Source organism: Pinus tabuliformis, chromosome 9 (genome assembly GCF_031772625.1).
Source record: "Pinus tabuliformis cultivar Carrire ecotype Pingquan chromosome 9, CPIR1, whole genome shotgun sequence".
Lineage (NCBI taxonomy): Eukaryota > Viridiplantae > Streptophyta > Pinopsida > Pinales > Pinaceae > Pinus > Pinus tabuliformis.
The window spans coordinates 25,456,654-25,469,547 of record NC_142307.1 but is presented as its reverse complement, the minus strand read 5'-3'; positions in this window follow the sequence as shown (position 1 = coordinate 25,469,547).

Genomic DNA, 12,894 nt, shown 5'->3' with positions numbered 1-12,894 from the left:
CTTACCAATCCCTTTCAAAGGTACTACCTCTTTCTGCACATCAGCATCATCATGTGCATCATTCCGAGACACATCATTCATGGAATCTTCACTTCCATTTTTTCCATCTTCTCTTTCCACTTTCTTCATCTTTTGTGGAAGCATTGCTGGATTCAGAGTCCAACATTTTGCAGCAAGATGTCCTTGCTTATGGCAGTAAGTGCACTGCATGTGCATCCTCTTAACAACATGATTTGCCTTGTCCAATGGACCTTTGGCTTCTTGCTTCTTTTCCTTCTTTTGCTTCCTGTATGTGACCATTCTCTTCCAACATCTAGAAACATCATGGTTATCCAAACCATAAAAGGAACATGTAATTCTTTTCCCATACATATGTGGAAATTCATCATGCTTTGCAAAATAAAAAGGAATATGTTTAGAACCAGATTTATACCTTTCTCTTTCACCTTTATTGCCTTCATGCGGAGGTGAAGCAAATGAAGAAGTGGCTCCCTTTGGAACACCATCAATCTCTTGAAGGCTGTTGGAGTCTCCCCAACTCTTTGGTTCAAGTGTGTGCTCCTGAACACCTGCATTCTGAAAATGATGTTTCAAGCCATTACATTCCTCTTGAATACAACCTTCACACTTCTGAGGTAGAGGACATGAAATGAAACTCCTTGGGATTGTTTCAATGGCCTTCAAGGCAGCTTTGGAACTCTGTCCATAATACTGTCCATAGCCAAGACCCAAATACTTAGGCCTTTCCTCACCATTATTGGTTCAAAAATACCTTGTGCATGCTTTCCCAAGCCCTTTCCTTCATAGCCCATCTTAGACATTAGCTTGGAACCTATGCCTTTAGTATGTTTTTCAAAAGAACCAATATAAGCATTCTCAGAAGAATTTGAAGACAAACTGGAATGGTTTACCTCTTCTTGAAGCTGATACTTGACTAAGGCTTCTTGGGAAAAAAAGAGTTGTGTTTCCAACTCATGCATCCTTTTCAGGTTCATATTTGCATATGAAGTTGCCTCTCCATTTCCTACAATTTGTCAGAAAACAACTGCTTCTCTTCCTTCATGGAATTCAGCTGATTTCTAAACATGCTGCTCTTCCTTCCATCCTCATACATTTCTCTCACCATATCCATCATGGTGGACAATTCTTGCTTCATGTCTTCATCAAGGAATCTTGTGAAGAACATAGAATTTGAGGACCCACTTGTAGAAGTTGTCATTATGCCAATGAACAAAAAAACTTCAATAAGATAAATAAAGAGCTTATTTAAGCAACCTCTTGTGCTTTGGATTGCCTTGAGGTCCTTGGGATAGAAGAATGCCTTCAGCCCTTCTTCCTATTTGTCCTTCCCGGACTGAGCTATCAACAACTTTCCCTTTACCTCTGCAAACTCAAAAAATAGTCAGTCTACAAAACAAGCATACAATCAGCCTCTTGTTGTTCAAACACCTTTCAGAAAAGCAGTCTTTGATTTGTCAATCAAGCATTCCAATATAACCTTCTTTGAAGGTGGGGTTAATCAAACCTGGCTTTGATACCACCTGATCTAAAAATGGGGCACTTAAGGCTTCTTGTCTAACATACAAGAACCTCTCCCACTTATAAAGCTTTAAATTTTCCCAAGTCTTATTGATTAACCAATGGGGAATTAAGAAATGCTTGAAAGTATGTGTGTATGCTTGTATTTTTTTTCAACTAATTACTTGCTTTAATTTATGTTGTTGTGCTGTAAATTAGTGTCCTGACACTGATGTATAAATACATATAACAGTAAATAAAACAATAGAGATAGTGCAGCAATAAAACACACACAGAAATGGCAATTTAATTAGGAGTTCACCCACACTTCTTGGGCTAAATCTCCGTGAGCTCTAGTCAACTCAACTAAGCTCTCTAGGATTATGGCAACAGTTCTTTTACAAGTCTTTGACTAAACTCCTGTTGTTCTACACATAAACAGTGGGTTCAGACACCATTTTATCCCTTGGATCTTAAAGCTTTGGCTCTTGGCTATGGCTCTTAGCTCTTGGTTCTGGCTCTTGGCTCTGACTTTGGCTCTTTGGCTCTTGGTTCTAGCTCTTGGCTCTGACTCTAGCTCTTTGGCTCTAGCTCTCGGATCTTCGCTCTTCGCTCTGGCTTCTTTCTACCTTCTATCTGGTTACATCTCTCTCTCAGCTTTTCACTTGAACTCAAAGTGACTCCCTTGGCTGCTCTTTGCTTTTGCGCTGCCTCTTTGGCTTCTGCAGTGCCTCTTTGGCTTTTGCACTGCCTCCTTCGCCCTGGCTTCCTGCCTTGGCTTCACTTTCAGCAACAAAACCCCCAACAATCAACAACAACAACCAATAATCTTCTTGTTCTGTTGTTTTGTGGCTTTTTAAGCCAAATTGGTGCTACCTATTCATTTTCCCTTTCGGGATCTGCAACTTCCAGCTTTAGTCTGCTCAAATCCCTCTTCTAGCATTCAATAATCATTGCATAATGCCTTTAGGATAGGCAACCACCTGTTTCGTAACGGAATGGACCCATCGACGCTTGAAATCCTTCAAAAACAGTCGTTCTTTGTTTACACAGAGAACGCTGTAAAACATAGAAAAATTCGCATAGAACATTGTTCCCGGACTTCAATTTTTTCATAAATGTGCCCTAAACTCCCATCGGGTCCACCCACAAGTCGCTATCGCAAGTCGCAAATGGCTTGTTCCAAGGTTTTCCTTCGTATTTAAAAATACGTTAAACTATGAAAATAACATAAAAATGGCTCCCTCCAGACTTGAAACAATATATATTTCCATTCACAAACCCTTTTGGGTTCGGTTTATCGCATCGTGCATATACATATAACTTATGGCCGCTCCTCTATAATGCTCCGATTGCGATCCGCCTATTTCAGTGATCGCACCATTGCATCAGCCGGGGTCCCGCCTTTGCCTTGTGGTATCACCGATTACAATCCGCCAATATTGGTGACTGTGGTATCGCATCGGCCCGGTCCCATTGCATGTTATGCTTCCAACTGCCTGCCGACTGCCACCACTGATTGCGATTACCGATCAGATCTGGACCGTTGATTGACCAGATCCAATGGTTCCTATTCACTGCCTCTTTAACCTCCGATAGGCTCGCTTTTTGCTGATTTCTCATGTTTTTAGCCTCTTTCCCAAAGAACAAAAAGGGAACTTATGTTTATGATAACTCCTTCATCTGAAGTCCGTTTTCGCCTATTCAAGTTGCGTTGGATTCAGAATGAGGAGATCTCTGCAATGAGACTATTTCCGAGAGCAGCCTGTGATTTTCAATTTCCTTTGATTTACAAAGGATTTGTGCCATTTGGCTCCTTTTACCCCTTATATGAAGTCTTTTAGATTTAGAGGTTTATTCAGGATCCATTTTTGGATCATTGGGACCTATACATAAGGAAATCATGCAAATAGGAAGGGCATATTTCCTCTCCATTCAGGAAAGGTCCTTGATTGCATCCAGGATGAGATGGACAATCTCAACTAATAGTGTCAAGAAAAGAGAACCACTTAACTATAGGAACTTCAAAGCTGCTGCAGGTAGTTTTGGTCACATACAGCTGTTAGCTACCTATACCAATAGGTTTCATATTTCATGATTGGCAAGGGAAGGTCCAAATATGCTCCGCTTTGATCATGCAAAGATCACATATTTCCAAGGAAGCACAAGGTGTGTAAATAGATTAATGCATCCCAATTTTGATGGATGGTCCAACAGTCTAATCTGGATCATTCCATGGTTTAAATTTGCAGTTGTAGATTAGAGAAGAAAGTCTGTCCAAACTGTTTAATCTTGGCAGACAAGTAGTTCAGGTAGAGAAATTAAGGTTCCCAACTGCTTAATCTGGGACCTTGGAAGAAATAAGGGTAGAAGTAGATAGAAAAAACAAAAGAAAAAGCCAAACAAAAGAAAAGGCAAGTAAGGGTCTGCAAGTCCAAGTGCACCCTCCAAGAAGAAATAAAAAATGCTAGGCAAGTAGCTGGGTAAGTAGTTGGGGTTGCAGAAAGGTTATCTTTACCATTGCAAATGTGTTGGCTATGTTTACTAGAGCAAGGTAAATCAGTTGACAAGGTGTTCTTCTTCATCAAGTTGCAACAGAAAGCATGACTAACTTCCCTTTTCCCTTTTTCATGTCATTTACTAACATCCCCTCATCAGCTGAGATTCATGGAAAAATTATGGTTTCATGGTGGTTCTTAATCTTTTAGAAGCCACATTTCTTGTCTAAAATCTTTTCATTTTGATCTACTCCCCAAACTAAGTGAGTTTCAAGTAAACTTAGTATTTCCTCCCTCCATTCACTCCCCCCATCCATATTAACTCTAACTCTACTATGTAAATCCCCCATATTGCCTTTCCCCTACTAGTATTAACACCATGGTGTATAAACCCCAAATTTTGTATAAATATCCCTCCCCTTGGTATTATAGCCATATGTTCTCTAAAGGGATCAAATGACATCTGGTCATTGTGATAAGCCTAAGCCAAACCCCCTTTCCCCTTTACAAATCCATTTTTTTTTTCACTTTTAACCCCCATTTACACGTAAAACCTCCTAAAAAAGCCTTGTTTATACCCTTACCCGCTTCAAATGGCTAAAAACATGGAAAACCCACTTTTTCCCTTTTACCTAAAGTCCAAAGGGCGGGCGCATTTCCACAGAAAATTCGTGAAAACCCACTATACCAAAGTTTTCCGCCCATGCACAGATCCCAAGAGTAATTATTAAAATAATCCCCGCCCTTCCCCTTACCTGTCGATCCCTTCGTCCTCCCGACGACCGTCCGATTAAAGAATTGAAGATTCAACGGCTCTCAAGGCATCGGACCCTTTCCGACGACCGTTGGTTACCCACCCTATCCCCCTATCACATCAGCCCTCCGGTAGCCGTCCGATCATGCCCCCCAGATCTGACGGCCATCACTGCATCGGAGCAGATCCTTTGTCCGGGCGATATCTTCCGACAGCCGTATTATTGGCTACGTCATGCGATAGCCACGCGTCCCCTACACGGCTCATCGGAGGTACAACTGACACTTATCGCCACCGTACCGTAAGCGGTGCGATATGAAACCGCCTCCGGTTTCCGGTTTCCCTCATCCCACCTATATTACGTCAGCTCCCCGTCACCTCACGTCACTGCCACCGATGCCGCCACGTCAACCTTTGCGCTCAACCATTGGCCGATCTGTCATGCCACTTCATCATCCCCCAGAACCAATCAAAGCCCGCCACCTGGCCTATGACGTCATGCTGACGTCATCCGACCCTGACCCCACCTATGACGTCATGCTGACGTCAGCAAAAAAGCGCGCCAAAATCGCCAAAATCCATATTTAGACCGAAAATTTCGCGTTTTTTGCTATTTTTGGCAAAAGCTGCACTGTTTGTTCTACATGCAATTTACGTATAAGCTTGCACCAGCCTGCTGAGGAAATTTCGAGACCGCCAGAGCGTCCATCAGTCGTGCATTAGCAAGATTAAGCCGACGAAATTCACCAGGTATTCTCCATTTTCACTCTGCAAGTCCATTTTTCCGTGAATTCCGGGTATAGCCTGTGAGCAGACCTTAAAACGCCAATTTCGCCATTAAAACTCCACCGTACCAGCATTCATACCAAACCAGTGCTACCATTACACGATTAGGAGGCCACATTGGGCAAATTTGGTGGAAATTCCTCGTTGGTTCGCGCAATCGTGAACCAGCATGCTCACCTTAAAACGCCAATTTCGCCATTAAAATTCCACCGTACCAGCATTCATACCAAACCAGTGCTACCATTACACGATTAGGAGGCCACATTGGACAAATTTGGTGGAAATTCCTCGTTGGTTCGCGCAATCGTGAACCAGCCACCTGCAAGAAACAAATTCACCACAAAGCAAACTCTGCTCAGTTCTGCTACGGCTCTATTTTGTTCAAAAGCAGTATTTCAATTGCTGCAACCTTCCCATGCACTCTCTGTCCTCTACAATTCACATCTTTCATTGAAGAAAACCTGATTGTGTTGCTCTGCATAGCAACTCTACCCACAATCCTAGAAAATCCATGGACCCATCAGTCCCTCCTGTAATACTAAATGTTCAGCCTCTGAATGCCCCTCGAAGGAACTTGAAATGGCAAGCCTTGGCAGATATGGATTACCAAATTACAGAAGAAATGTTTATGAGCAGCAAATTCCACATTCATTTGTTGAATGAATTGAAAGCCAAGCATGAAAATGGGACAGATATATTGGGCATATGGGACTCTTTCCTCCCTATGTTTAAGCTCCCTCAGGTCAACCAGTTCCCTGAACTAATCCACCTATGTGCTGCACATTATGATGCTTCTCAGAGGGCAGTTGTTGACCCATCTGGTTTAGTACTTTTCTATGTTACCCCTCAAGCTATCAGAGACATGCTTTGCTTCAACACTCAGAAGAAGTTGGTCCCTTTGTCACTAGTGAAACTGATACAACAAGGGGGTGAACTAATAGATGCTCAAATTATCAAACTTAATCAATTATACATTAACTCTGAGATTGTGATGTACCCTCCAATTGGTCATGTATATCTCAATGGGCTGGGCAGAGACCTCGCAGATATGATTTGTCCCATCTTGGGATATAATTCGATTGAGCATATTGATGAAACTGTGCTGGTAATGATGCTTATGTTTACTCCTGGCAAGTCACCAATCTGCTATGACTATGCCACCTACATATCAGACAAGATTCATGGTCAATTGATGAATTTGGTGAGAGAAAGGATGTTCAGATACACCTCCTACATTTACCATTTGATCTTGTACCATCAACATGAGAAATTTCATTTTTCAATCAAAAGAGTGGATGCCCAAGGCAATCCTAGATCAGTGGTCTATTGGTCCTCTGTCTTCCACATTACACCTGAGTCTCCATACACTTACTGTGAATTCATAGATCTGTTTGTCCATCCAGCTATGGCAATGTTGATGAGCTCGCCTCCTCCAAGACTCACTGATGAAATGCAGAGAATTCTTCAGCTGTCCAAATCTTACAGCATTGGGGATTGGTACTTCTACCAAAACCACACCGTCATCAGGATATATGGGTGTGATCTACCTCCTTTCAAATTACCCAAGTATGTGCCTATGAGGCTATTTGCCCTAGAGTATTTTAGGCAATTTGGCAGAGTTGATGTGCTTCACTTTTCAGGAAAAGGCAAAAAGGCACAATTAAAAGTGAAAAGCCAACTTGGCCATCTCATCTATAACGAGAGGGAGCAAGGATGGAGGGAAGCAGATAGAATGCTTGAGTTCCTTGGCCTCCAAACAAGTTTCCCATGGACACCCTATGACCCTAATAATTTTATAACAATGAGGAGGCTCAAATATAAGTTGTCTGCCTATGATCATCATAGTATCCCTCACATTGAAAAATATGCTAATCAAGACAAATGGAGGAGAGGGACCCTAGAAGAGCCTGTATCACAAGAAGAGCTAAATCTGAGGGCAGTAAGGAATCTAAGGAAGTTGGCTGACCTTGAGCTTTGTTCACAGGTATTCACACTTCCAAGCACACAAACGGGAGCAGCTGAATCCTCCTCAACTGCCCAACAGCGAACTACAAAAGCTGTTGAAAATATATCAGAAAAGGGAAAAGAAAAGGAAATGGAAACAGAGCAGCTAGATAAAGAACAGCGGCAAGCAGAGCAGCAACAGCATCAACAGCAACAAGATTTGCAGCAAGAAGAAGGGCAACATGATAGACAGCAGCCCTTACAGCAAGAGAGGGTGATTGATACTCCAACTTCCACTGAGCAACAGGCTCAGGACATAGTGCCTCCTAGACCAGAAGTCACCACTGATGCCTCGGTCCTCCAAACTCCTCAAAAGGAGGATACATTTGTTTTTAGGAAAAGGGATAGAGAAACTCCTCTCACTTCATCTATCAACTAGGGAGAGAAGAGACAAATATTAAATGACTTTTCTGAGGATGATGCAGCAATAAGACAGGCATTGGGCATGGGCCCACCCAGCAGAGAAGCTTCAGCAAGTTCCTTCCAGCAGGAACAGGACAGGACCATGGGAGGGGAGGTCAGCTCCTCCAGCCAACAAAAAGAAGGACAAATAAGCATCAAACAGCAATTTATAGACATCAAAAGGAGGAATGATCCTATCAAAGTACAGTTGTACAATCACCTGCTAAACATGGCTCCTACCAATCAGCAAAGACTTATGTCTGCCTTTGATGTAGGTGAGGGCAAAATGATTATGAGCCATTTTTTGCCCACAGCACTGCAACCCCAATCTGCCTCAGATTACCTCAGGACTAACTTGGAGGTCATGGCCAAAGACATACACCCAATGGACAAAATTGAACTACATAAACAGACTGGTGAGATGGTGTATGCCTCATTGCCATAGCCTCTCAACTGGAATTGGAGAAGGCATCATCCCAGGCGAAGGACAACAGAATAAGGTCCCTGGAAGACATAATCGTTGAAATTGGGCATAATCCCAAAGATATTTCAGGGATACAGGAAATCTTGAAGTTAAGGGATGCTGACATGGCTGCCATGAGGAAGAAAATCAAACTCCCAGCCACCATGCACCCTCAGACAGATGAAGTAGCCCAACAAAGGTAGGAGAAAGACACCATAGACTTGTTGATCTCCATTTATAAAGAGCTTGTTCAAGCACAAGAGAAATTAGGAGAATCAGAGGCTGCAAAGGCAACATTGCAAGCAGCATTAAAACAAAGAGAAGAGGGTCAGACCTCTCAGCCTCCTCCTCAAATCATAAATCTTGAAGAAACTGCTCCTATCACTGCTCCTCCTCCTCAACAGACTGAACAGACAGCAACATCTACTTCAGCAGCGCCAACAACTACAGAGCAGGCCCAAAGCCTAGATATGCAAAAGCTGAAAAATGAAATCCAAATCCTGGAAGCTCAAATGACAGAGTTAAATGAGACCAGGGATAAGTTGGCCAAGGTAAATGACAGACATGATAAATCAAAGAGATAAGTGGCAGAAAAGGGCAGGGAAATCAAAGCCCTCAAAGACAAGATCAAAGAGCTAGAGGATGAGCTCAAGTTAGATAAGGTGGTGGCTGAGCTTAAAACAGTGCTGTGGGCTAACATTGGTCAATCTATCAATGTGCAATGGCCATATATTGAGACAATCCATGAGCAATTAGAGCTCATCCCAAAGGCACAGAAGGAGATTTACAGATCAAGAGCTTCATTGGGCAATATGCCTGAAGTGGCCACCAGAATGATCAATGTACTTAACCATAGAACAAGTTCTCAGTTGGCTACCATGGGAATTACAAACAGAACTGAGACTATCCAAATGGTCAAAAGGGTTCTCACACTGAGAAACTTAGTGCAGACATTGGAGAGAAGAACCCAGGATATGCAGACTGAGGTGAACAAGTTTTTGGAAAAGTTTCAAGTGTTAGAAAGCAGAGGACTCCCTGGCTTACTGAACAGCGCAGGGAGATTGTTCACACATGACCAGTATGCTAAAAGGGTCAATACATTTGCCACTAGCCAGATCAGTGATAAGCCCAGCACCTCAGAGGAAACAGGGCCAGCCACAGGACAGTCTCTTTACAACAGAGTCGAGAATCTGTTTTTTATAATGAATGAGATCAACCACCTGTTTGGGGTGGCTCCCAATTTCTTCAAGTACACAGAGGCAGAGGAGACAATGGACGCTATTCTCAGGCATCAACTCCCTACGCAAGAATGGTGGACAAACGCAATACAGAAGATTTTGTAAACAGGGAGTCACTTAACAATTTTGTTTTTAAAAAAAATATCAGTGGTCATGCAAAGCAAAGTTTAACAAAATCAGCATGCACGACGGATTAAAGCTGAGCCAACTCAGCAGATGGATCAGCCAACAAAGCAGAGATAGAATACTACAGCTAGCAGGGACGAGAAAATATAGCGCAGCAAGAAATAAAGCCGCATTTATCAGCATTACAGCTAAGCGTTGCAACCGACTCAATGACCTCCAAAGGTCAAAATTATCCTCTGACAGACATAATGGGCATTTATGCTGCATTTAAAGTTGTAATAACTTCTTCTCTACTTTCTGAACAAATTTATGTAGATATTTTCTCTCTCAGATGACTCAATGCCTGAGATATTTTGTATACGCATTCCTATAAAGCCCCCTTCGCATGAGCTTGCAAGGGTTGTTGTTGATTTCTCCTGAAGAAGTTCTTATGCTGTAATCCTTTCAGAAGTTAATGGAATTTCTCGGATTTCTGAGGTGTTGGATGCGTTCTGGTGTCTGTTGATAACTGCTGGATTCCTGTGTATTTCACCATACAATAAGTCTCTGTATCTCTCTCTGTTAATTAGTTGTTTTGTTAAAATCCATATATGTTATCTGATTTCAATACTAAGCAACAAGGAAAAAGAATAACTTTCAGGATTTATTCACTGAGTACCCTGAGTTCAATCTGTGTTGTTTATGAATGTTTTCTTCAGCTGTAATCTAGATAAGTGTAATTCTTAATTGCTGCACTTTCAGAATACATCTTTCACAGTGGCCTTTGTCACAGGAATTCAAGTTTTGCTCCTGTGCAGTGTGTTCACCTTCACCCCACCAACTTAATAGAAAATTCTTAATTGCTTTCTGTTGGTTGACATACATCACCATTTAATCTAATTTTGTTTGTCTAAAATACACAATAGGCCCTGCAGTTTGAACACCACCAATCCAGCGTATCAGATCATTTCACAACTCCAGACTCCATTGCCCAATGGTATTACACTATCTAAACACTATATCATAAGACCTGAAAGAAATCCTTCAACCAAAACATAAACCAAAACCTGAGCATAATAGCTAGCCTAAAACACCATCATAACAGAGACAAATCATAAAGAGAGAGCCCTCTCTGATCACAGTTTGGCTAGAAGCTGTGATCCAAAGATTGGTTAGTGGTTACCCCGGCCGTATTCCCTTGGGAGTCATAGGGAACAACCTGGGTGTTAACATAATTGGCGACTCCACTGGGGAATGCTTGAGTTTTTCAATTACCATATATTTTCATAGCTACTATCAAGCCTGAAATCAGCCAAGAGTCCTTTAATCTGTTTCTGCATCACATTAACAGCTTTAAGGAGGAGCTTGTTTAGGGAATCTTCATCTTAGCTCTGAGAATATATAGCCATTCTAAAATCTCCACTCAGTCCTTGCAGATATAAAAACTTCCTACAAAATCCCAAAAAACAGGTTGGAAGCTGGCTCCTAAGAAAAATCCACGGCATACTAGGGCAAATCCTGACCCTAATCCACCCATCATTGTTGATAATCCAAATACCATCCCTAGAAATATTAGAAGGCAGCAAAGGCAGGAGCAACCTGCTGATTTAACCCCTCGTACAGTTCATCCCAACCCCATTTCTACTCCAATAAAAGTTCTTTTCCGGTCCACCCCTAGTTCACCATCTACTTCTCACAGTCCTCCTCTCACATCTTCATCCACTGCACATATCCCCTTGAACCACACTTTAGGTTCATCCTCACTTGTCACCCCTATCGTACCCGCTGCTCCTATTATCCTAGCTGCACCTGTTAATCCTCTAAATCCTGTAAATATGGCTAACAGATATGCACCCTTGCAGATACCAGCTAATGCTGCAGCTTTACCTCAAGATTACCAAAGCAAAATCTCATATTTTGACTCCAATGGCTCTCTAACAACTGTCCAGCATGCCAAGAAGATGCAAGACCATTTTGAGACCTATGAAATAGATGATGACAGTGTCCGAATGAGGATGTTTGTTCAAAGCCTTACCGGGGATGTAAGAACTTGGTTTAGATCCCTGAATGCAAACTCCATTGCAACTCCCAATGATCTGTATCAAGCCTTTACTACCAGATGGGAGAAGAAGAAAGATCCTCTGCACATACTTGCAGAATATGAAACAATCAAGAGAGGTCCGCAAGAGACTGTTCTGGAGTATTGTGCTAGATTCAACAATGTGTACAATGCAATACCACAAAACCTAAGACCTCCTCCTGATTTGGCCTTGTACAAATTCCCTGATGGATTTGATCCTGACATGGCATATCAGTTGAAGGAAAGAGAACCTGAAACCCTTGAAGACGCTCAAAAGGCTGCTGTCACTGTGGAGGCAAACCTGATTGCCAAAAGAAACAGGGCAAGGTTAGAAAAGAGAAGCATATACAAAGAAGAACCTACAGCCCTTGATCAAAAACTTGATGCAATACTTAATGGTATGAAGAGATTGGGTGATAGGGTAGAATCGGTTGAGAGAAAAGCATCATGGGAAGCACCACAAAACAATCCTCCTAGGAATCCAAATTTTAGGAGAAATCCAAACCCAAACATTGGCAAGGCCAGTGCTGACCAAGACATAAGACCCCCTTTCCAAGAAAATTATGCAGAAACTGCCACATCAACTGAGCCCAATGAAGATCCTGAGATTAATTTAATGGGTCTGGATGGTGAAAGTCAAGTTTTTTTAACACAAGAGGATCATGAGGATGATGAAATCAAACTATTCCAAACTAAATCAGGTGAATCCTTTGACTTCAAACAAGGCTATGACACTGCTGTTTATGAAGTCCATAAACAATACAAGCTGAGGAGCAGAACTGTAAATATTAACCAGCCTGAAAAGAAAAAGGATAATCAGCAGCCCGAAAGAGTCACAGGCACAGAACCTGATGACAAAATAAATTCACATACACAAGAAGTGATTGTTGAAGAGATCACTGAACCACTGTCTATAAAACAGCAGCCTATGGTCACTCCCCCCTCTCATCCTTATTCAACTATTTCTCCTCAAGAGATGAGTAAAAATGATAAGTCCCAAAATCAAGATAAAAATCAAGAAGAAGATTTAATGAATAAGGAGAGGA